This window comes from Musa acuminata, chromosome BXJ3-7 (genome assembly GCF_036884655.1).
Source record: "Musa acuminata AAA Group cultivar baxijiao chromosome BXJ3-7, Cavendish_Baxijiao_AAA, whole genome shotgun sequence".
NCBI lineage: Eukaryota > Viridiplantae > Streptophyta > Magnoliopsida > Zingiberales > Musaceae > Musa > Musa acuminata.
Genome location: NC_088355.1, coordinates 20,562,698 through 20,587,896, shown reverse-complemented (window position 1 = coordinate 20,587,896; position 25,199 = coordinate 20,562,698).

Here is a 25,199-nt window from a genome sequence, read left to right as displayed (position 1 = left end):
ATTTTGATCCTTGTTTTCACCTTGATTTTGAGAAAATTGGAAGATTGTGGCTGCATGTAAGACATCTATGCCGTTTATATATCAAATGTTGAATCTGGAATTTTTCAGATTTTGACCTTTCAGTACTCGTGTGGCCATAAGTTTTTGCACCAAATTCGGATTGAGGAAAAACCTCTTTCATACGAAAGGAGACTTATAGAGCTTTCATTTGATATAAAAAATTGAAAGATTTGGAGTAAATTTACCTGTCCAAACATATAAATGAGAAGATGTTAGGACCATTTTTTTGAGCTTTGAATAATGTTTATCGAGTTTGTTTAGTTCAGTTGTTTATTAAGTTCAGTTAGAGTTAGGTAGAAGTTTCTTTAATATTTATTTATTATTAAGAGTCCAGTTATTAAGTTCAGTTAGAGTCAAGTAGAATAAGACCCTAAAGTCTTATCTTAAAAGAAATAAAAGAAATGATAGAAAAGGGGATGAAATGGTAAGGCTCTGATACCAAATGATAAGACCCTAAAGTATTATCCTAAAAGAAATGAAAGAAATGATAGAAAAGGGGATGAAATGGTAAGGCTCTGATACCAATTGATAAGACCCTAAAGTCTTATCCTAAAAGAAATGAAAGAAATGATAGAAAAGGGGATGAAATGGTAAAGCTCTCATACCAAATGACAAGATCCTAAAGTTTTATCATTGCTTTGATATCAAATGATAAGACCTTAAGATCTTATCATGGAAAAAAGGGGAGAAAAGGGAATGATAATGATCACTTTGAGGGGATCAGCCTCCTTGATCGCTTTGAGGTGGCATTGAAGCGGTTGGGGTTGAGGCTATAGTGGTGGAACCGGTGGCTGCGGCAACGATGCAGAGCAAGGGGGCTGCGGCAATGGTATCAATGCGACGATAAGACTTTAGGGTCTTATCATTTGGTATTAGAGCAGTGATCCTCAGCGTTTTCACTGTTTTCGCTGCAGTTATCATCATCTAAAAAAAAAAAAAAAAAAACACCCACAGCCACACCCCTACTTCCCAAGCCGCAGCCATGCCTGCTTCCCCTATTTCCGGCTAGCCTACCCACCACCGCTGCTCTCTGGCCAGCAGACGCTGCTGCTGCCCCCTGGCCACCAACCTCTCCTTCTCCACAGTCGGCATTGCTTCTCGACCGATCGACCACTACCGCCGCTGCCCTCCCCCAGCCAGCGACCTCTCCTCCTCGCTTCCCATCTCGCTCGAGCGAGAAGGACCCCCAACGTCGTTTCCTAGTCAGCGGACCACCCATCGCCGCTTCTACTGTCGACGACGCTGCCCTAGGCGCACCACCATTGCTGCCTTCCCTTGGTTCCAGCTTCGGCCGCGTGATCCATCGGCGTCGCTATTTTTGTGGTGTGATATAAACAGAGCAGCCGTCGGTCCCTCTACTACCGTAGGTGCTGGTTGCCTCCACCGCCGACTCCTCCTTCTCCATCGCCACCGCTGCTTCCAAGCTGCTCGACCCCCACTATCGTCCCTGCTTCCTGATAGCCTGCACCCTTGTTTTAGCCGCCACACCCCTGTTTCAGCCGTCGCACCCCTGCTTCCCTTCTTCCCCACTGCCACTGCACGGCAATTCCTCCACCGTCGACTGCTCGATCATCGTCGCTCGCCTCCCAGCCACAACCCTAGCTGTACCCCCCCTTGGGTCGCAACCGCAGTCGTCGGTTGCCGCAGCCCCTCGTTGCAACGGTTGTAGAAACATAGCGTCCTCTGTTGCTGCAGCCCCATTGGTCCCTGCCACGACCCTCATTGCCTCCTTCTCCACCGTCGTCACTATGCTCCGGTCAGCAACCACCGCTGCTGCATGCCACCGCGGCCTTCACCTCAACCCCCTCGCTCTGCACCATTGCCACAGCCCCCTTGCTTGCATCGTTGCCGTAGCTGTCGGTTGCCACCACTGCAGCCTCAACCCCGGCCGCTTCAATGCCACCTCCCTCTTGTTTTGCCTCCGCTGCTGTAGTTGTCGGTTGCCATCACCGTAGCCTCAACCCGGCTGCTCGGCGATTGCTTCCTTGGGTCACAATAGTTGCAACCATCGCCTTTCAGCCTCGGCGCTCTCATCTCATGCGGTGACAGAAACATAGGGCATCAACTCTTCCTCCGTCGCAGCCACCACAACGACGAGCCCTTGCCTTTGCTGCCCCAACTGCACCACCATTACTGCCTCCAAGCCCTCAACAGCAGCGATCCCTTCACGCAGTGACCATAACAAGCATCGCTGCCTCCTATGCGATGACCGTAGCTACATCCTCGCATCCTTGCAGCAACCCTTCATTCCAATAGTGCTACCACCGATTACATCACAACAATAGCATCGAGTAGAGTAGTGATTTATGCCATAGTTTTGACACTAGAAACAAGAGTTGAGATTACAGTTTTGCAGTCTTATGAAATGGCCACCGATAACTCAGTGAAAGCACAAATGAAAGCATTTGAAATTAGAATTGAGAACCGGTTGCAATAAATACTTAATGATTTCAAAAAGGACTTATTGGGGAGCCTTAGTAAATTTCAACAAGGTGGAAGCTCAAGTTCTACGTTGCACAGATATGAAAATACTGGAAAATGGCCCCAAGATTGTGACACAATCTACTCATACATGAAGGTGGATGGATGTTAGGACTCTAGGTTGGAGAGTCCTAATTGAGAGGGACATTCATGTAAAACTGTTAGAACTCTAGCTAGGAGAGTCCTAATTGAGAGGGACATTCTGTTAGGACTCTAGCTAGGAGAGTCCTAATTGAGAGGGGCATTCAAGTAGGAGGTGTTTTCTTAGAGAAGAATTAGGAGTTGTAAGGGAATAGGAGTCTTGACTCTGAGTCATACTAGGAGTTGGTTAGAAGTAAGAGTCTTAAGTAGGAGTCCTATTAGGAGTTAGGGTTTAGAAGCCCTATAAATAGCCATGTATTCCTTCTCTTTTCATAAGCAATAGATGAATCTTTTCTACAGCCTTTGAGTAGCAACTTGGAGGGAGGAACCCCTATAGAGTTCCAAGGAGGCCGATCCCCTAAAGAGATCAACCCCAAGTTTAGAATCTACAAGGGTTCTAACACCTGGTATCAGAGCAGCATTCTTGGCGTCTCGCTGCCCTTCCACAGCCATCCATCAACCCTCCACAACCATCCAAAGCAATTCCCACAATTTCTTAAAAGATCATCGCCGAATTCCGCCATCATCTCCACCACCACGGATCATCCCTTGATCTCCCCGTAAATTGCAACAGGTTCTGGTTTTCTACCTTACTGCTGCTGCAATTTAGTTATCCTTATTTGAAAATCCCAAAAAATTTATTCCTATATTGCTGCATAAAGTTTCCGTCATTAAGTTTTCATCTCTACGACGAAAGATACATTGCAGAATTCCAACCGTATATCACTGTCTGTTTGATCTTGCTACTATGTTTTTTCTATCCAAATCTCCACGAAATTTTATGACATCTTTGACACTTCCTAACAGCAGATTTCCCTTTGGTTTCATCAAAAAATTCTCAATATAAACCATTGATATTTTACATCTAATCTGCTATACTTGAAAATCTGTACCATAAAATTTCAGCCGCATAGCACTGATTTTTTGATCTTGATACTACGTTGTTTCTATCCAAATCTCTACAAAATTTTTATGATAGCTTTGACACTTCCTAATAGTGGATTTCCCTTTGGTTTCATCAAAAAATTCTCAATATAAACTTATGATCTTTTACGTCCAATCTGCCATACTTAAAAATCTGTGCTGCAGAAAATTTCAACCGCATATTGTTGCCTTAACCCATCTATTTGCAATCTTTTTTGAATGAAATTTCTTATACACTTTATAGATCATCTTGGCTTCCATCTAAGATTAATCTATTGAGGAATTCATCTCTAAAACCGATTTTTGTGTTGCTATAAATTTTCATCATAAACTGCTGAAATTTTTCGATGAGAATTCTGCTATTGCAACTTGCACCAATTTCCTTGCTATTATACTGCCGAAATTTTCTTGATTAAATTAGTCATCCTTGCTGTCATATAAACTGTGATTTTGTTATCAATTCCCTCCTCAATTCTCTCAAGTTTTTGGTGGAAATTACGTCGAGAAACCACTGTTTCTTCGACGACAATTCTGCTCTTACAAGACAGCATATACTTGCTGCAACTTCCTCTGATTTCTCTCAAACCTTTGCTGCCATCTACCACAGATCCAAAACTTTCATCCGCAGCCCTAAAACTCCACCAAACCACACCCTCAAACTACACCCAAAGCAGCCACAAAACAAGCCTAAATCGTAGCCTACATCCACCGATCCACCAACCCTTTCGACCATCACTTCTCTCAACCGATACATGCCTTTAACCTGACAACAAAAGAGAGATCTTAACATCATAGATTTGGAGGCATATACTATGGCATATAAGGAGGCAATCGATGCTAAATTCGAAGCCTTGGTGGCACGAATGAAGGATAAGATTCGGACGCTCTTTACTGAACTCAGATTGGGCCGACTACTAAGCCCGAAAAAATCATATCACGGAGAGAGCTTTGCCCAATCGCACCAGGCCCGAAGAGATGAGTTCCAAGAGAGAGGAGGCTCTATGATCGATCCCAACTATCCATGCATAAGGGTGGACTTCCCTAGATCGGAAGAATGAGACTCGATTGGTTGGATCTCGCGCGCGGAGCGATATTTTCGGTACCACAAAACCGCGGATGTATCTATGGTGAAAATTACAGCTATACATCTTGAAGGGGATGCTATACAATAGTTTGACTAGTTTGAACATACTTATGGAGTCCTTTCATAGCGATAATTCAAAGAAGGACTGCTGATTCGCTTCAGACCAACCGATTACGAGAATATTGACGAACAACTAGCAAAGATCCGACAAACCTCCACCATTCAAGAGTACCAAACCAGGTTTGAAAGGTTATCTAATCAAACTCGTGATTGGTCCCAAAAACAGCTATTGAGGACCTTCATTGAGGGCTTGAAGCCGGAGATCCGAGGAGAAGTTAAAGCGCGACAACCGTAAACACTTATGGCAGCCATCTCTTTCGCACGACATCAAGAGGAGCAACTGAACCATGAAGCTTGAAGGACTAGGGTCGCTCCTCAACCAGCAATACTGAAGCCCTTAGCCCCCCTACTGTTGACCGAGTCCCTGCACCAAAAAGGTTGACAAGAGAAGAGCTATAGGAGTGATATGCGAAGGGGTTATGTTGGCATTGCGACGAGCCGTGGAGCCATGAGCATCGCTGTAGTAAAGGGAGACTTTTTATCATTGAACTAGTAGAATAAGAGGTCATTGAACATCCAAAAGAGAGCATTGAACATACAGAAGAAGATGCAGAAGAAGAGCCACAACCGACCGAAGTTACGGTACATGCACTAGCCGGCTACTCAAACCCGCAAATGATGAAAGTTGGAGGCCTTCTCAAACAACAACTGATCACTGTTTTTATCGACACGGGCAGCACTAATAATATCCTAAACAGTAAGGTTGCTATCCAAATGGCATTACCTATCGAGAATCGTTGCAGGTTTGATGTTAAGGTCACCGACAGACGGATTTTGAAGTGTGATCGTAGGCGCCCGCAAGAGAAACTATTGCTGTAGGACCAAGAGATAATTGCAGATTTCTTCCTTCTCCCTCTTGATGATGATGAGGCCATGCTCAGAATTAAATGGTTGACAACATTAGGTGATTTTTCTTGGAATTTTATGAAACTAATTATGAAATTTTACAGTAAGGAGAAACAGGTGATACTGCATGGGAAACGTGGGGGCGACGTAACGATGATTTGCACACAACAAATGAAGAAGGTTTTGCATAAAGCATGCAGTGGCTTTTTGGTACAACTTGAGTAGCAAACTAAGGGAGAGCCAACAAAATTGTAAGATCCAAATCTACTTCCTTTGCTTGCTGAATTTTCAAATATATTTGATGAACTACGCAACCTACCTCTTACCCGTCAGCATGATCATTGTATAACGATTCTTCTAGGCCAATCTCCAGCAAATGCTCAGCCATATCAGTATCCACATCTCCAGAAGGATGAAATAGAAAGGATTGTAAAAGAGATGCTTAAAACAGGAGTTATTCGGCCATGTTGTAGCCCCTACTCTTCCCCGGTGCTCCTCATACGAAAGAAGGATGGAATATGGCGATTATGTGTTGATTACCGAACTCTCAATGGCATAACTATCAAGGATAAATATCCTATTCCAGTAGTAGATGAGTTGCAAGATGAAAGGGAGCACAAATCTTCACAAAGCTGGACCTTCGATTCGGGTATCATCAAATACGAGTATGCGAAGAAGACATACCGAAAACCACCTTTTGAACACACAATAACCATTATGAATTTTTGCTTTCTTCAAAAGAAGGTGGAATATCTTGGGCATATCATATCAGAGGAAGGTGTGGTAGTAGACCCCTTCAAAATTGGAGCAATGCAAAATTGGCTGACCCCGAGGAACATAAAATTGCTACATGGCTTTTTGGGTTTAACAGGCTACTACTGCAAGTTCGTGAAAAAGTATGGAGAGATTAGTGCACCACTTACTTCCTTTCTGAAAAAAGATGTCTTCCAATGGTCGGACAGAGCCTCCATTGCCTTCGACAAACTTAAGGCAGCCATGACGACGACGCCGGTGCTAACACTACCAGATTTCAACCGACCCTTCATTATTGAGGCCGACGCATCTGGAGTCGGAATTGGAGCAATTCTCATGCAAGATGGTCGACCACTCGGATACACTAGCAAGCCATTATCTCCCTCCCATCAAAATAAGTCAACATATGATAAGGAGATGCTCGCCATTGTGCGTGCAGCAACGAGGTGGAGACCCTACTTGATTGGTCGACGATTTCAAAATAAAACCAACCATAAAAGCCTCAAGTACTTTTTGGAACGAAAGATACCATCCCCTGAGTAGCAAAAATGGGTAACAAAACTTCTTGGATTTGATTTTGAAATAACTTACAAAAAGGGGAAAGAGAATGTTCTTGCAGATGCGCTTTCGCAGCTACCCGAGCAAGTTGAAGTTTCGACCGTTTCACTTCCGACTAGCGACTTCCCTGAGGATATTAAGATGGAATGGCAGGAAGATTCAGATACTAGTAAGATTATAAAAAAATTGGAGGAAGCACTAAGCCTCATGGCTCATTACAATCGGGACTCAAAAGAATTATGCTATAAGGGACGCATTGTGCTTGTGACAAATTATACTTGCATCTTCAAGAGCAGATTTTGGACAAAGTTATTCCATATGCAGGGTACTAAATTGAAAAGGAGTACGACATATCACCCACAAACCAACAGCCAGACGAAAGTTTTAAATAGGTGCTTGGAAACAGCCCAAAGCCACCCACCAAATATGACTACCCAAAGAGAACTCCAAACCCAGCCAAATGCCATTATTGATCGACGGATCGTGACTCGATGACGACGACCCATTAAATGAGTGCTAATAAAGTGGGCGAATCTACCAATAGAAGATGCCACTTGGGAGAACTATGACGACTTGAAGATCAAATTCCCGAATTCACGAATCATCAGCCTCGAGGACAAGGCTGATTTGAAGAGGGCGGGTCTGTTAGGACTCTAGCTTGGAGAGTCCTAATTGAGAGGGACATTCATGTAAAACTATTAGGACTCTAGCTAGGAGAGTCCTAATTGAGAGGGACATTCTGTTAGGACTCTAGCTAGGAGAGTCCTAATTGAGAGGGGCATTCAAGTAGGAGGTGTTTTCTTAGAGAAGATTTAGGAGTTGTAAGGGAATAGGAGTCTTGACTATGAGTCCTACTAGGAGTTGGTTAGAAGTAAGAGTCTTAAGTAGGAGTCCTATTAGGAGTTAGGGTTTAGAAGCCCTATAAATAGCCATGTATTCCTTCTCTTTTCATAAGCAATAGATGAATCTTTTCTGCAGCCTTTGAGCAGCAACTTGGAGGGAGGAACCCCTATAGAGTTCCAAGGAGGCCGATACCCTAAAGAGATCAACCCCAAGTTTAGAATCTGCAAGGGTTCTAACAATGGATAACTCGCCAAAATTTATCAGACTTCTATAGTGTTGGAATATCAGAGTAAGTTTGAAAGATTATCAAATCAAGCTAGAGATTGGTTGGAACGATAACTTTTGGATACATTTATTGAAGGGCTTATTCCAAATATTCGGTGTGAAAGTTAAGGCTCGTCAACCCCGCACTATGATAGCTACGATCTCATTCGCACATCTACATAAGAAAAAAATCAACAGGGAAAATCATGGAAATAGAAGTGACAACAACCAGATGATTAGTAAGCCACCCGCCCCATCTATTCCCAACCAAAGCATTGACACCCGAAGACTAACCCAAGAAGAACTCAAGGAAAGATCAGCAAAGGGTTTGTACTATGATGAAAAGTGGAGTATGGAGCACCGGTGTAAACAAGGGCAACTTCTAATGATTGAGCCAATTGGAGAGGAACCGGAAGCAAAAGAGTTGGACTCCGATTATGAAGGTGTGAAAACTGATGAAGATATTGAAGCCATCACACATACAATGCATGCATTGGCTGGCTACATTAACCCACAAACTATGAAAATCAGAGGAACTTTGAAGCATCAGCCTGTGACTATTTTGATTGATACAGGTAGAACTAATAATTTTATGGACAGGAATGTTACAGCCCAATTAGTCCACCACATTGAAGGCTATGACATATTCAAAGTAAAGATCACTGATGAACGAATTTTAACTTGTAATAGCAAAGGCTAGGAGTTTTTTGTAACGATTACTACACTGAAAGACCGACCTATTGCTTACACTATCAAAAAATGGAGACCATACTTACTTGATCAATGGGTTGTGATGCGTTGCAGATAGCCGTTGCAGATAGCCTATGACTGAAATGCTGAAAGAGAAGCTCCCCGAGATTGATGTTGCTCAGCCTTGAGGATAAGGCTGATTTGAAGAGGGAGGAATTTTTAGGACCCTTTTTCTGAGCTTTGAATAATGTTTATTGAGTCTGTTTAGTTCAATTATTTATTGAGTTCAGTTAGAGTCAAGTAGAGGTTTATTTAATATTTATTTATTATTAAGAGTCCAAGTCCTGGTGAACTTTAGGTGGAACTCTATAAATAGTGATGTAACCTTTCTTTTGAGAATTAATCAATCAATGAAATGTTATTCCACTTTGTGGACAAACCCTAGGAGGTCGATCCCCTTGAAGCGATCAAGGAGGACCGATCCCCTCGAAGCGATCAAGGAGGCCGATCCCCTCGAAGCGATCATTATCATTCCCTTTTCTCCTATTTCTTCCACAATAAGACCGTAGGTTCTTATCAATTGGTATCATAGCGACGATAAGACTTTAGAGTCTTATCAGAAGACCTCATGTATTTGGTAAAATAGTTATTATAGCTTCTGACCTTTTGTTACTAAATTGTTCATAACTCTCTTGTGAAAATTCTGAATTATACAAAACCGGATTCTTTGGAAACTAGATTTGCATATCTTTCTTTTGACACCTAATTTGAATTTGAAAATTTTAAAGTATGTTTGCCTTTTGAAACATCTGTTTAAATTAATTCTATCAATTCTGCAAAATAGAGATGATCAATTCTGACATTCTGTTACTAAATTGCTCATAACTCTCTAGTGAAAATTCTGAATTATTCAAAACTTAGTTCGTTGGAAACTTTGCATATCTTTCTTTTGACACCTAATTTGAAAATTTTGAAGTATGTTTGCCTTCTAAAACATCTGTTTAAATTGATTCTATCAATTCTGTAAAACAGAGATGATCAATTATGACCTTTTGTTACTCTATTCGTCGTAACTTCCTGTTAGGAACTAAAAAAAAAATCCAAGTTTATCTGAAAATAGATTGATACGGCTTTCTAATAACACCTATTTTTAGTGAATTGGAGCATGCTTGGTCACTCAAACAAATCAGGAAATGTACCATTCAAATTCTGCCAGAATTGAAAACTTTGTTGAGTTTTGCCTATTCAAGGTTCATTCTATTAGAAATTTGATTTCTACTAAATTCTTCTTCAATTGAGCTTTATATTAGTCTTTTGAAATTCTTGTATTGTTTATCTTGAAATTGTTGTATGTCTGAAATTTATTATGTAATCTTTGTTTGCATTTTCTTGTTTGATAAAGGCACATGCATATCTCTGTTGTTCTGCGTGTGCTTCCGATATGTGCTAATGTTATTGTTCATACTATCTTTTTGTACTCAGGTGTCTTGTGGGATATTGTGAACCTTTGCTAGAAATGGTAAAGGGAGTTATGTATAGAGCCCGCGATGCTCTACCGACCCCCATTGACTTTACTCAGATGTGGGTGGATGGAGCTCCCAAACGTGGGAGACTTATACTTGGTGGTCATCTTGAAATGGATGAATCACATTATGTATGTGGTCCCACAGCGCCCTCTATGTTTTTGATATGATATCCAATGCTTTTCTTATGAGTTTATATTTATGCTTTGGATAAAAATGGAATGCATGCTATATCAAAAATGACATACAAGCTTGTGTTTATTATTTGGTTCACTTGTTATACTTTAAAGTGTTTCGCATGTTATTGTTATGCTCCCAAACACTCTTACGCCTTTGATATGCACCCAAATGCTTCATATGCCATTTGATACATGCCTAAATACTTCTTTTGCCAATGAAATGCTCCAATTTCCTTTCTCTTATTGTTATATCTAACGCTTATTTTCGAATGAGGTAACCCTTTGTGATTTTTATATCAAATGAGATGATTTCAAATGAACACTAGTATTTGCTTTTGTTATCTTGATTACTAGGCTTGCTTGAACTTCTCCTATAGCCATGGATATGTTAGTCGCTTGCTGAGCTCTTTATGCTCACCTCGTTGCTATATAAATTTTTTAGGGTAGCTTGTCACACATTGAAAAGCTAGAATTGGGTTGAAGCAGTGAAAGGCTAGAAGACTTTTGGGCTAATCTTTATTGGTTGATAGGTTTTTGTTGCATAGTATGCTTTACTTCTAATGTAATGTTAAGGATATGTTGATACTTATGTGTTGTAAAAGTTTAAAGGACCGCTCATGTTTATGGAATGATAAGTTTAAGTTGTATAAGGATAAGAACTCATGGTAAATAATTATCTTTTTGTGATTGTATATATTTCTATGATTATGGATTTGTGCTGTGGTTGATGTTTAGTTGAGTTGCCTTTGGATTGAATTGACAATGAATTATAATACTATTGATTTTAGACAGGGTCACACCTCCTGAATGCGATAATTCGGGTGGCGTGACAAGCATAAAGCTTTTGCTGCCTCAAAATAAGAAAGATTTCTTTCAAATGATTCATATGCTCCACTTCGCTCTTGCTATACACCAATATATCATCAAAGTAAACTATAACAAATATTTTAATGTATGGCTTAAGTATATGATTCATAACTCTCATGAAAGTACTATGAGCATTAGATAGCCCAAATGGCACAACCAACCATTCATATAAGCATTCTCTAGTTATAAATGTTGTTTTCCACTCATCTCCGAGCCTCATTCTTATTTGGTGATATCCACTCCTCAAATCAATTTTAGAGAAAATAAAAACATCATACAATTGATCAAGTAAATCATCTAACCTTGGAATAGGAAAACAATAGCCCATGGTGATTTTGTCGATGGTGCAGCTATTTATACACATTCTCCAAGAACTATCTTTCTGTTAGGATCGGAGCGACACTAAGAGGGGGGGGGGTGAATTAGTGCAGCGGATTAAAACCCATAAGTTTGAAAATGATTTCGTAAATGCGTAGAGATTTCAATTCAACAATGAATGACTTGGTGAAAGTAGCTCGAGTAAAGTGAGAAGATAAAAACCGAAAGCTTGCTGCTATGTAAATAATGGTTTAAGAAAGGTAAACACTCACACATTCAAGGAACACACCAATTTAAAGTGGTTCGGTCAAAATGACCTACATCCACTTGCGAAGCCTTCTTCGATGAGGCTCCCAACTTCCACTAGCAAATCACTTTGAAGGGGAAGGACAAATACTCCTCTTACAACCTTTTACAAGTGGTTCACACTCTTACAAATTTTCAATGAGAAAGAAGGAGGTGAACACTCAAGCAATTGAAAACAAGACTTGCTAAAGACTTTGCTAAGGCTTTATCTCAATCTCTAACTTCTCAAAGTTTTTATTCTCTGTTGAGAATTGAGGGGTATTTATAGGCCCCAAGATGATTCAAATTTGGGCTCCAAATTTTGAATTCTCTTGTGTTCTTGATGCTGGTGGTGCCACCGCCTGTCAGTGGCGGTGCCACCGCCTGTTAGTGTCTGACATTGACAGTGTATTAGTGGTGCCACCGTCGGACCTCTCGGGTGCTGGGCGGTGCCATCGCCCAGTCCAACGGTACCATTGCCAGACCTCCCGGTTGCTGGGCAGTGCCACCACCCAGTCCGGCGGTACCACCGCCCGATCCTCGGGTTCTATCACTAGATGGGCTTCAAATCTAGCCCAAACTAGGTAATATCGAGCCCAGTTGGCCCCAAACCAGGATATAGGATTATCCCTTAATCCTAACCCTGATTACATGCAAACTACGCAACTGAAAACATAGTCCTAAGCAAGTTTTCAACCGGCAAACGTCGAGTCTCCTTTCGACAGACTTCCGATACACCCTCGGATTTCTCTCGGCGGACTCCCAACAGGCTCTCGATCTTGTGGCGAGTTCAGCAAATAGTTGAGCCTTCTCGGTGATCTCCGCAAACCTCCGACGATCTCTTCGGCGGACTTCCAAAAACTCTGACAAGTCCCCAATTTCTTCTCGGTTGGTTCCGGCAACATCCCCGACGAATCTTCGGACTCTCGAACACCCATCGAACTTGACTCTGGTAGACTTGCTTTATGTCTTCAAGCTATCGTAGTTAATCCTACACATGTAAAACAAAAGTTCGATCTAGACAATTACTCCTAAGCAATTAATCAAGTTGTCCAGCATGTCATTGGTCCCTCGACGCTTCGTCCGATTCTTCAACATATCATCCTCTCTTGTGGCCTATTACCCATATCATCCTTGGTGCAATACCCGCTCTTCTTGGCCCGATGCCCGAATCCATGGCCCGAAGCCTTCTGTCAATACGTCGACCGATCCACCGACCCGACGTCCAATCTTTTGACATGTTCCTCTGGCACAACATGATTTTCCTGCTTTAATTGTCTCATCCTGATTGAAGCATCCTACATCACTCAAAACACAGATTAAATGATAAACACATATCAAGTGGTTTCATCATCAAAATACGAGATTCAACAATCTCCCCCTCTTTGATGATGACAACCACTTGATGACGGAGTTAACCTTAACTCCCGAAGTTTAAACAAACTCCCCTTATCAATATGCCATATTGATAGAACCTTGAATTCAAGACAAATTCAAGTCATTGCAAATATTCATCATGAATATTTGCAATACGTCATCATGCATAACATGATCATACTTCTCCCCCTTTGTCATCAGCAAAAAGGAGAAGTGTCACTTTCTATGTCTTTGAGAGATGAATTCAACTTATTGCATGAAAAACATAATATCAAGTTTTATCATAATGCAATTTGTAAGCTTGAAAATTTAGCAAATTCTACATCATGCAGGCTAGCAAAAATTTAGCAAGTGCTATATCACATTAGAATATGCAAGCTATCATGTTTTAGATATGCAAGATAGTAAAATAGCATGTCTTACTTTACAACATTTTACAACATTTTAGAACATGTAAGCTTGTAGTTTTAAGATGTTCAAAAAGCAACTCTTGCTTCTTGAAATAAGTAAGTTGCAAGCTATTAAATTTTGCTTCCTTTGCAATGTTTGAGCTTGCAATTTTACTTCCCTTGCAAAGTGCAAGTTTAGCATTTTTAGCATCTTGAGATAGCAACTGTTTGCTTCTCTTTAGACTACAAGCTAGCAATTTTTACGATATGCAAGTTTTACTATATACAAGCTAGCAAAAATTTCCAAAGCAAATGCAATATAGCTTTCTTGTGTAAGCTCATCATTCTTGCTTCCTATTGCAATGTGCAAGTTACAAGTTTTTCTTCTTGAGATAGGCAAGATAGCACATTTGCTTGAGATTATAAGATAGCATTTCTTGCTTTTGAGATGAGCAAGCTAATAAGTTTTGCCCCTTTTTGTGATGTGTACATTTGTAATTTTTTTGCTTCTCTTCTCTTGTGCAAGCTAACTATCTCCCCCTTTGTCATTGTCAAAAAGAAGGGAAGACCCTTTACATCAATTATGACAAAGGTAAGTATCAATCTTATTCGTGCATTATTATATTTTTCAATTAAAACATACACCTTTTTAAAAATCTTATATTTTATTCATGCACGATATTGAATAAATCAATCAACATTATGAGTATATCATACATGATACTAAAATTTTTAACTATTTATCAATATTTTGATCATGATACCAAACATTCATCATTTAGAGCATTCATGACACAAAGCATTAAATCAACATACATCATTTTAGCAACAACTTATAGCATTTTAAATCATGATTTACATTATATGCAATACATCACATCATAATTAGAAAGCACAAGTATTGTATGCATCATTGCAAATCATAAATGTTTCATATCATGATGGTATTAATTTGTCAAATTGCATCCTACCATGCATGATCACAACTTTTTTGCATTTTATCATTGTAAACAAGAAAGAATAAGGGAAGAACAAAATAGTGTAAAATATTTCAACTATTTCAAGGCATACAAGCCATAAATCCAATGGCATCATGTCATGAAAGATAAGACCTCTTGAATTACAAAAGACATGATTCATTTTATCAAATCTCTTCTTTTTATAAATAACAAAAATTATAGGTGTACAAAGAAGAGATTATGATTAAAAAAGAATCTCAAGTAGTAAATCCAAGAAATCAAGATCATAATTTGAATACAAACTCATTCAAATTCAAATCGTCAAATTCATCAAAATCTCAACATTACTTTCGAGAGATTCAAAATGGTATACATAGATTTATCATAATAATCATCAAGATCAATAAGATAGAGAAAAATAATTTTTCAAGGAAAAAAATATTTTCCTCTTTTTAGTTGTTTCAATTCATATGATTTTATTTCATGTATGCCAAATAAAAATATGTATCATGTTTAAAATCGAAAGTGTGAGATTTATTACAACAAAGATCAATAAGGCACTTTTATTATGGTAAAAATTAATAATCCGTAAATCATAAGATTCATCATGCATAATTTTGAAATTTATTAAGCATGATCATTATGCATGACACTAAAACATGGTTTCAAAATGTTTAATATTTTCATTACACAATTTCATCATTATGTATCATCATATTTTCAAATTCGAACATGCATAATTTCAAAACTATACCTTTCATTTTTCATGCATGATACAAATAAATCAATCATCACTATGGGCATAACATACATGATATTCAAACATTCATGATATATCATTTTGGCAACATGATCATAGCTATTCAAATGATGGTATCTAAATGTCAAAATTCATTACATCCTATCATGCATGATCATTAACTTCTCATTTGTTTTTCATGCATTATTTCATTTCATCACATTCAAAATATCAAGAAAAGTTTGGTGATGAAATAAATATTTCATGAATACAAGTAATTGCATAAAAATCATATCATGAAAAGATAATACCAAAAGACACGTTTTATTTTGAAAAATCTCCTCTTAAATAATCAAAAGAAAATCTTAGGAGATCATAATATAGATAAAATTGATTCAATCTTGTAGGAGAGTAAGATATTAATTCAAGCATATAAAATTTCTCAATTCATTATGAATCATAATAAGAATTGTGTTTTCGAAAAATCACGATTCATTTAGGAAAATTTTCTCTTTAGTGCATGATAAGAAGAAATATAGCAATGACACCAATCATGATTCATTTGGATAGTAGATGCTAAAAAGAAACATTGAGGATAAAAGATCTCGATTTTTATAGAGTAAATCTCAAGTTATAAATCTCGAAAAATCAAGATAAAGCCCATTTAAATTCAAATCATCAAATCAAAGTCATTTTCAAGAGATTCATAAAAAGATGATAAAAGAGATTCATCAAACCAAGAATTTTCAAGAAAAATACTTTTATCTATTTAGTTGTTTCATATAAGCATGCCTTTGTCCTTTTTGTGCAAAATATATATATATATATATATCATCAATCGTTTAAAATCGAAAAATAAGTTTCATCATAAAAACCATCAAGATCAATAAAACATAAAAAATCATCATGTTTAACTTTTAAAATCTCATACATAAAATTGTCAAATCATGGTATCAAAATTTCAATATTTTCATTACAACTTTATTGCATTGGTTTCATTGAACATAATTTTGAATGATTCTTATAGATACTTAAAACTTTTTTAATTTTAATTTATATGATTGACTTTATATTAGTATACTCAAATTTTGTTCTTATGTCAAAACCATACATCATGTTTGAAAACTAAAGACAAGGTTCATAAAAAAATCATCAAGCCGTCCATTCAAAAGTCATGCCTCGTCATTGAAAATCAATATGGAAATCATCAAAATACACATTCTTGCTTCTCAAGTATATAAGTAAGATTAATCTTACTAGGTGTACAAGCATTAGATTTATATCTAACATTTTATTGCATTAACATAGAACATGTAATTTTCATTGTTATTTTCAAGATTACGAGCATGATCATATTTTTGCATTTTTATTTTTGAACATTTAATTAAAAAAAATTGATTCAAAGCTAAATTACAAAAAGAAGTGCATTATGAAAAACCTTATGTAATTTCGAAGTAAATTAGGGGGATTTCAAATACCTCATCATTGAAAGTGGTTAAGGCGTAGTTTGCCACCTCACCTTTCTTGATTTTCTCCTCATCTTCGGAGGAGCTCGATTTATCCCAATTCTTGTTCCTTTTCTTGCGTTCAAAGCAAGTAGTTCCATTCTTTTTGCTTTTTAATTTTTGTTTCATTTGTAGTTTAAGTTCACCATCACTTGAGCTTATGCTCGAGTGGTCTTCAAATGTTCTAAATCCCAAATCCTTCCTGTCCTTTGGAAGGTGGTTCTCAAGTTCTTCACGTGCATTGCATGTTATTTTGTAGGTCATTAGAGACCCAATAAGTTCTTCGAGAGGAAATGTTTTAAGGTCCTTGGCCTCTTAAATGGCCGTAACTTTTGGATCCCAACTTTTTGGAAGGGATCTTAAAATTTTAGCTACTAGTTCAAAGTTAGAAAAATATTTACCAAGAGCTTTAAGTACATTGATGACATCCGTGAAATGGGTGTACATGTCTCCAATGGACTCATTTGATTTCATCCGAAAAAGATCATAAGAATGCACAAGAATGTTGATTTTGGACTCTTTCACTCAACAAGTGCCTTCATGAGTGACCTCAAGAGTTCTCCAAATATCAAAAGCCAAATCACAATTCAAAACATAATTAAATTCATTTTTGTTAAGTGCACAATATAAGGCCTTCATAGCCTTTGCATTTAGAGAAAACATCTTCTTCTCCAATTGTTCATTGGAAGAAGAAGATATTTTAAATCCATTTTTGACTGTGTCATAAATTCAAATCCAAAGAAAGTAAGAAAACTCTCATTCAGAGTTTTCCAATAAGTGTAGCCCGTCCCATTGAAAAAGGGAGGACGAATGAGAGAGTGGCCCTCTTGAATGTCATAAAGAGCCATTTCTCTTGGGTGTTAAACCAATTGAGAAATAATGAGGCTTTGATACTAATTGTTAGGATCAGAGCGGCACTAAGAGGGGGGGGGGGATGAATTAGTGCAGCGGATTAAAACTCATAAGTTTGAAAACGATTTTATAAATGCGTAGAGATTTCGATTCAACAATGAATGACTTGGTGAAAGTAACTCGCGTAAAGTGAGAAGATAAAAACCAAAAGCTTGCTGCTATGTAAATAATGGTTTAAGAAAGGTAAACACTCACACATTCAAGGAACACACCAATTTAAAGTGGTTCGGTCAAAATGACCTATATCCACTTGCGAAGCCTTCTTCGATGAGGCTCCCAACTTCCACTAGCAAATCACTTTGAAGGGGAAGGACAAATACCCCTCTTACAACCTTTTACAAGTGGTTCACACTCTTACATATTTTCAATAAGAAAGAAGGAGGTGAACACTCAAGCAATTGAAAACAAGACTTGCTAAAGACTTTGCTAAGGCTTTATCTCAATCTCTAACTTTTCAAAGGATTTTATTCTCTGTTGAGAATTGAGGGGTATTTATAGGCCCTAAGAGGATTCAAATTTGGACTCTAAATTTCGAATTCTCTTGGGTTCTCGAGGCTGGTGGTGCCACTACCTATTAGTAGAGGTGCCACCGCCTATAAGTGTACTGGCGGTGCCACCACCCAATCTGGCGGTACCACCGCCCGATCCTCGAGTTCTGGGCAGTGCCACCGCCTAGTCTGGCGGTTCCATCGCCCGATCCTATGGCTCACTAGATGGGCTTCAAATCTGGCCCAAAATAAATAATATTGGGCCCAATTGGCCCCTAACCAGGATATAGGATTATCCCTTAATCCTAACCCTAATTACATGCAAACTATGCAGCTGAAATCATAGTCGTAAGTAAGTTTTCAACCGGCAAATGTCAAGTCTCCTTCCGGTAAGCTTTCCAGCGATCTTCCGGCGATCTTCCGGCGGACTTCCGATATACCCTCGGATTTCTTCCAACAGACTCCCAGTAGGCTCCCGATCTTATGGCGAGTTCAGTGAGTAGCCAAGCCTTCTCGGTGATCTCCACGAACCTCCGACGATCTCTTCGGTGGACTTCTGAAAACTCCGACAAGTCCCCGATTTCTTCTCGATTGCTTTCGGCAACATCTCCGATGAATCTTCAGACTCTCGAACACCCATCGAACTTGACTCCGGTAGGCTTGCTTTATGTCTTCAAGCTATCGTAGTTAATCCTGCACATGTAAAACAAAAGTTCGATCTAGACAATTACTCCTAAGCATTTAATCAAGTTGTCCGGCATGTCATTGGTCCCTCGACGCTTTGTTCGATTCTTCGGCGCATCGTCCTCTCTTACGGCCTATTGCCCAATCGGCCAGTTGACTCCGCAACTTTGATATCCTTGGTGCATTACCCACTCTTCTTGTCCTGATGCCCAAATCCATGGCTCGAAGCCTTCTATCGATACGTCGACCGATCCACTGGCTCAACGTCCAATCTTCTGACATGTTCCTCCGGCACAACATGATTTTCCTGCTTTAATTATCTCATCCTGATTGAAGCATCCTGCGTCACTCAAAATGTCGATTAAATCATAAACACATATCAAGTGGTTTCATCATCAAAATACGAGATTCAACACCTTCTTAGGCACCAACAAGGCGAGAACTGCACGAGGACTCATGCTCTCCCGAATTAACCCCTTTTTCACCAATTCATCAACTTACTTTTGAAGTTCTTCATGCTCCTTAGGACTCATTTTGTATGTTGTTTTATTAGGTAGAATAGCCATCGAAATAAGATCAATGTGATGTTGGATGTCTCTCAAAGGTGGAAGGCCATGTGGAATCTCTTCCGGTATAATATCTTGAAATTCCTTTAGGATTGGTTTCATGATTGTTGATGTCTCCTTATGTTGTTGTTAGAACCCTTGCAGATTCTAAACTTGTAGTTGATCTCTTTAGGGGATTGGCCTCCTTGGAACTCTATAAGGGTTCCTCCCTTTAAGTTGCTGGTCAAAGACTACAGAAAAGATTCATCTATTGCTTATCAAAAGAGGATGAATACATGACTATTTATAGGGTTTCTAAACCCTAACTCCTAATAGGACTCCTACTTAAGACTCCTACTCAATTAAGACTCCTACTCAAGACTCCTAATAAGACTCCAACTCAAGACTTCTACTCAATTAAGACTCCTATTCCTTTAAAACTCCTAATTCTTCTCTAAGAAATAACCTCCAAATCCTAGCCGGTCACTTCACCTCTTTAATAGGGGTCGGCTTAGGTAGGTTTTACATGAATACTCCTCTCTATTAGGACTCTCCTAGCTAGAGTCCTAACAGACCCACCATTTTCAAATTAGCCTTGTCCTCGAGGCTGATAATATATGAATTCTAGGAATTTGATCTTCAAGTCATCATAGTTCTCCCAAATGACACCTTATGTTGGTAAGTTCACCCACTGTATTAGTACTTTAGTAGTCGGTCATCGTCGTCGAGTCACGATCCGTCGATCAATAATGACACTCAACTAGGTATGGAGTTCTCCTTGGGTAGTCATATTTGGTGGGTTGCTTTGGGCTGTCTCCAAGCACTTGTTTACCACTTCCGTCTGACCGTCGATTTGCGGGTGATACACCGTACTCCTTTTCAATTTAGTCCCCTTATAGCGTAATTCATTTGAGTCCCAATTGTAATAAGCCACGAAGCTTAGTGCTTCCTCCAATTTTTTTATGATCTTATTGGTCTCTGGATCTTCCTGCCATTCCCTCTTAATATCCTTAGGGAAGTTGCTAGTCGAAAGTGAAATGGCCGAAAATTCAGCTAGCTTTGGTAGCCGTGAAAGCGCATCTTATTGTATCTCAGATTTTGATGATGAAGTCAATTGTCATTTGTTATCTAATCCATATGTTGAGATAAGTGTGCAGGATTAACTACGATGAAAGTAAGACATGCAGTAGGAGTTGACCCGGAGTCAAAAACTATGATCACGTTGGGAGTTCAAGAGCTCGACGGAAGTCTGGACGGTCGTCGGAGGTTCTGCGAGAACAAATCCGAGAAGTCTAGGAGCTTGCTAAAAGAAGCTCGTCGGAACTCGCCAAGTGGATCGTCGCAAGTCCAGGAGTTTACCGGAAGTCCGTCGGAGCATCGCCGGAGGTTCGTCGGATGTTCGCCGGAAGTTCGCCAGAAGCTCGCTGGAAGAAGTGATTGACGCACCGGAGCAAGCTGTAGTAAATGTCTTAAGAATTGTCATAGTTAGCATATTGATTAAGTTAGAAATGGGAGGTGATCCCATTAACTTAATCTTGGGGCAATTGGGCCCTTGACAAACCCAAATTGGGTCGAATGGATCAGCCCATTCGGACCCAGATTTCTTGGCCAAAGGTGGCACCACCTTGGTCGGCGGTGGCACCGCCCAGGGCTCAATCTCCGAGCTCTGGCTGGGCGGTGCAACTTGTTAGGATCGAGAGCACTAAGAGGGGGGGGGGGGTGAATTAGTGCAGCGGAAATCTTACAGCGATTTTAAAAACAAAAGCTGCGTTCGTCCGATAAAAAATGATTTCGATATAAAAGCAGAATCACAGTGCAGTTTGCGTCTAAGCGCAGTTTTGCGTCTAAGCGCAGTTTGCGTCTAAACACAGTTTGCGTCTAAGAGCAGTTTGCGTCTAAGCACAGTTTGCGTCTAAGCACAGTTTGCGTCTAAGCGCAGTTTGCGTCTAAACTCAGTTTTACGTCCAAACGCAGTTTTACGTCTAAACGCAGTTTTACGTCTAAACGCAGTTTTACGTCTAAACGCAGTTTTGCGTCTAAACGCAGTTTTACGTCTAAACGCAGTTTTACGTCTAAACGCAGTTTTACGTCTAAACGCAGTTTTGCGTCTAAACGTAGTTTTACGTCTAAACGTAATTTTACGTCTAAATGTAGTTTTGCGTCTAAAAGCAGTTTTGAACCTTGAAAAGCATTTTACGTAGAAAGCAATTTGCAGTTATAAATGGAATCCGAATGTAAGCGTAAACTGCAGTGTGAAGATCGTACGAAAACACGATTTACGTTTGAATGCAGATTCTGAAAGATCAGAGCTTAGAAACTCGTTCGTAAAGGCGCAGAGGGCAGTAGCAATGTAGGAGGTTTGCAGTAATGATAAAGTGCTCAAGGTAAAAGCAAACCAGAGATTTAGAGTGGTTCGGTCAGTCTTGACCTACTCCACTTTTGGCTTCCTCCTCCGACGAGGTCACCGACGTCAACTAGCTGCCTTCCTTCAATGGGCGAAGGCTAACTGCCCTTTTACAATTTCTCTCCTTTTGACAGGCTCAGGAGACAACCTTTACAGATCCTTTCTCTCCTCTCTTTACAACTCAAGACTTGAAGAACAGAAGGAGGAGAACTTTAGGACTTTACACAAATTTGAGCTCTTAGAATCACTGAAAAGATCAAGAATTCGGTGTGGATCTGTATCTTTTCAGTGCTAAATGGGTGGGGTATTTATAGGCCCCAACCCAATTCAAATTTGGAGCTCAAAACGATCAAATCCCGGAATTCCGGGATCAGGCGGTTGCACCTCTTGACTGGAGAGGTGGCATCGCTTGGCAGAGCTCGAGGACTGAGCTCAAGCGATTGCACCTCTCTGCCAGAGCTCGAAGACTGAGCTCGGTGGTTGCACCTCTCTGCCAGAGGTGGTTGCACCTCTCTGCCAGAGCTCGAAGACCGAGCTCGGTGGTTGCACCTCTTGGCAGAGCTCGAAACTTGAGCTCTGGCGGTGCTACCTCTCTGTCAGGGCGGTTCCACCGCCCAGTCTAGCTCGAAGACTGAGCTCTGGGCAGTTGCACCGCCTGGCTGGGGCGGTTGCACCGCCCAGTCTCGCAGCCCTGGCGGTTGCACCTCCTGGCCTAGGCGGTTGCACCGCCTAGTGCAATCAGGGTCCGAATGGTTCGCTCCATTCGGCCCAATTTGAATCTTTTCAGGGGCCCAATTGCCCCAAGATTAAGCTAATGGGATCACCTCCCATTTTCAAGCTTAATCATCATGCTAACTACGATTAACTCTAAGACAACTTCTGTAGCTATGCTCCGATGCGTCAATCGCTTCTTCCGGCGAGTTTCCGGCGAACTTCCGTCGATCATCCGATAAACCCTCGGTGATCCTTCTGCGGACATCCGGCATACTCCTGGACTTTGCGACGATCCACTTGGCGAGTTCCGACGAGCTTCGCTTGGCAAGCTTCTGGACTTCTCGGATCTGTTCTCGCTGAACCTCCGACGATCGTCCGAACTTCCGTCGAACTCTCGAACTCCCAACGTGATCATGATCTTGACTCCGGCGCAACACCTGCTGCTTGTCTTACTCTCATCGTAGTTAATCCTGCACACTTATCTCAACACATAGATTAGATAACAAATGACAATTGACTTCATCATCAAAATCCGAGATTCAACACAACTGCCTCTGACAAAGGTGGAACCACCTGAGCTCGGTCTCCGAGCTCTAGTTGGGCGGTGCAATCGCCCAAGTCAAGCGATGGCACCGCTTGAGCTCGGTCTCCGAGCTTTGGCAGGCGGTGTAACTACCCCTGACAGGAGGTGGCACCGCCTAGAGGCTCAGTCTTCGAGCTCTGCCAGGCGGTGCAACCGCCAGACCCTAGAATTCTAGGAATTGGTAGTTTTGAGCTCGGAATTCAAACTAGGTTGGAGCCTATAAATACCCCACCCTTTCAGCAATGAAAGGGTAACAAAAACACACTGAAATCCTGATCTTATTATGTGATTTTTAGAGCTTAAAAGTATTGTAAAGGCCAAAAGTTCTTCTCTCTCTTTTCTTCCAAGATCTGATATTTCAAGAGAGGAGAGAAAATTCTCTAAGGGTTGTCTCCTAAGCCCGTCAAAAGTAGTGAAACTATAAAAGGGTGGTTGGCCTTCGCCTATTGAAGGAAGGCCTCTAGTGGACGTCGGTGACCTCGTCGATGGAGAAAGCCAGAAGTGGATGTAGGTCAAGATTGACCGAACCACTCTAAAATTGTGGTGCTCTCTGGTTTGCATTTACTTTGAGCATATTATCTTTACTGCAAACCTCCTTAATAGCTTACTGCCTTCTGCGCATTTATGATCGTGTTTCAAAGTTCAGTATTTTCTGAATCGGTGTTTAGACGTAAATCAGTTTTATCGTACGAATATCATATTTCAGTTTGCGCTTACATTCTGATTTCCATCATAAATGCAAACTACCTTTATAGATTCGCTTTAACTGCATCTCGCTTGATCACAAGTTAAAGTGATTTATGAATCGGGTTTTCTATCGAAATCGCTTTTATTGTACGAATGCAGTTTTAATCGTCGAAAGTTTTCCGCTGCAAAATTCACCCCCCCCCCCCCTATTAGTGCTCCTGATCCTAACAATTGGTATCAGAGTAGGGTTAACTCTCAAACGGATTAAAACCCAAGAGAGATGGCATACGTAGGAAACCAAGAGGGCCATTCTATTACACGTCCACCCATGTTCAATGGGATGAACTACACCTATTGGAAGACCAGAATGAGGATCTTCCTTATTTCAATGGATTTTGAACTTTGGAATCTTGTCGAAAATGGATTTTCGAAGTCTTCTCTTCCAATGATCGATTGGAATGAATTGGAGAAGAAGACTTTCGCTCTTAATGCAAAGGCTATGTATGCCTTATTTTGTGCGTTTGATAAAAATGAGTTTAATCGTGTTTCGGTTTATGAAACCACGTTTGATATTTGGTATATACTCGAAGTGACTCACGAAGGCACAAGTAGAGTGAAAGAGTCAAAAATCAATCTTTTGATACACTCTTTCAAACTTTTCCGAATGAAACCGAGCGAGAATATTAGCGACATTTACACCCATTTCATGGATGTCGTCAATGGTCTAAAAGTACTCGGGAAAAGTTTTTCGGATTTTGAGCTCATAAATAAGATTCTAAGATCCCTTCCTAAGAGCTGGGACCCTAAAGTCACTGCTATTCAAGAGGCTAAAGATTTAAACAACTTCCCTCTTGAAGAACTAATCGGGTCATTAATGACCTAAGAAATGACATGCAAGGCTCATGAAGAGCAAGAAGACATCCTTCCAAAGAACAGGAAGGATATGACACTTAAAACTTTAGATGACCACTTGAGAGAAAACTCAAGTGATAAGGACTGTGATGATGACTTGGCACTTCTAACAAGAAAATTCAAAAAATTCATTAAGAGAAACAAGTTTAAAAATAACACAAAAAATAAACTTGAACCCAAAAAGGACCAAGTTATTTGTTATGAGTGCAAAAAGTCGGGACACTACAAAAGTGATTGTCCCCAAGCCAAGAAGAGAACATCAAAGAAGAAGGCGCTCAAAGCAACGTGAGATGACTCGAGCGCATCCGAAGAAGAGGAGTCCAACACCGAGCAAGTTGCTCATTACACCTTAATGGCCATCTGAG